Below are 1,533 nucleotides of genomic sequence, written 5' to 3'. Positions count from 1 at the left end.
GCAGAGACAGGAAGGAATCCGGAAAACGTCTCTGGTGTCCAAAAAATAGTCCAAAAGGTTTTGTAAGTTATGTTCCATTTTGTTAGTTGTGAGGTTTGATTATTTTATTTTCTTTGTGGTCTGACGTAAGTCCGATACTGCAGGACTTTTGGATGTGCCATTTCAGCATCCCTGTTCTCGTTTATGTTGGAGTGTTGTCTTTTTCTTTTCCTTTATGCACTTCATTTGTTCCTTCTGTTTAGGTATTCCATGAAGGCTTTTGCTGGTTTGGCTGTTGACAGTGCGTTGTTGAGGACCCTGCCTGGTTGGTGTTGGTTGCTTTCTTCAGAGGCTAATTGGTCAAACATTTTCTGAATGGGAATCATTCTGAACTACAGGTATGTCTTACTTGATAAAGAAATGTACTGAATGAATAGAATCACATTAATGTAAATTACTGACCCTTACACATGACACATATAGCATAACTACATAATAGTACATCAGAATTCATCGTCGCTTACATGTAGAGACGTATCGTAATCATCAATTTGGTATTGGTTCAAATTCAGTTGATGGTCGGAAATCACAAAGGGGAAGTAAATTTTTAATTGTAGAATAATTTCCTCCAAAAGATCCATAGTTGTAAGCTATTTTAAATAAATTGAATTTGTTATATGAGGAACAATTAGTTGGATCATGTGTAGTTACCTCGTTTTCCTGGTAGCGTGGCCACATTGTGAATCAGATGGCGTTCTTCAGTTGGGTCTGCTTTTTCAGATAAGCATTAATTTTTTCGTGCGATAGTATATTTTGCGTCAACTGTACGTCCTCGCACAACTGTTCTAGCATCATGGTCATTTAATAAAACGGTAAATTATGGCCTCCCGCTAGTTATAAAAGTTAAATAATGAGTAAAAATGTGTTATGGTTTTTGGAATCTAGTAATACCTTATTCCAGTCATTATGAAGCCCTTCACAATCATTGTTTGTTCTTAACAGCTGGCTAAAACAGGGTCGATGTACAGGAGTCCAAAAGCGACCTCGGATCCTATTTTTCTCCGTATACTCTAGCAGTCTAGATACTAAAGGTATCTTTTCAGCTAAATAAAAAGACACATTTTTATCATATAATTTAAAGAAATATTATTTCATTTTTATTACCTGGAAGATAGGCTAAGCAAAGCAGACGAAATATAAGTCCCTATAAGTCCCTTATAGGATTCCCGCTCTTCTTGTTATATTCTGCAGCAAGTTTGAAGTCACGGATCTTCTTCATAACTGTTTGAGACAAATGAAAATTATATCCGAAGTGGTTGCAATTCGGAAACATCTTACGGACTGCCACAAAATTGCACGTTCAAAGTCCGTGACGATTCTTTGGACCCTAGGAAGAGGCATAATTTCCTAAAGAAAGGTAAAAAAAGGATTTGTTAAAGATTTTCGAAATAAACATTGTAAAGATTATAGTGTACTTTAGTTTCTGGAATACAGAAATGTAGTCAATCGCCCTTCTTCGGGTCATGCAGCAGAATAGAAGGGGCACCTGCTTCA

General features: G+C 36.5%; 1 pseudogene; it reads right to left on the bottom strand.

Moving 5' to 3' along the window:
* Positions 1-482: 482 nt before the first annotated feature.
* Positions 483-1,258, bottom strand: LOC123477106 (annotated as a pseudogene).
* Between the last annotated feature and the right edge of the window lie 275 nt (positions 1,259-1,533).

This window comes from Daphnia magna, linkage group LG10, assembly GCF_020631705.1.
Source record: "Daphnia magna isolate NIES linkage group LG10, ASM2063170v1.1, whole genome shotgun sequence".
Lineage (NCBI taxonomy): Eukaryota > Metazoa > Arthropoda > Branchiopoda > Diplostraca > Daphniidae > Daphnia > Daphnia magna.
The sequence above is the reverse complement of the archived record's forward strand: the minus strand, read 5'-3'. Positions and strand labels throughout refer to the sequence as shown.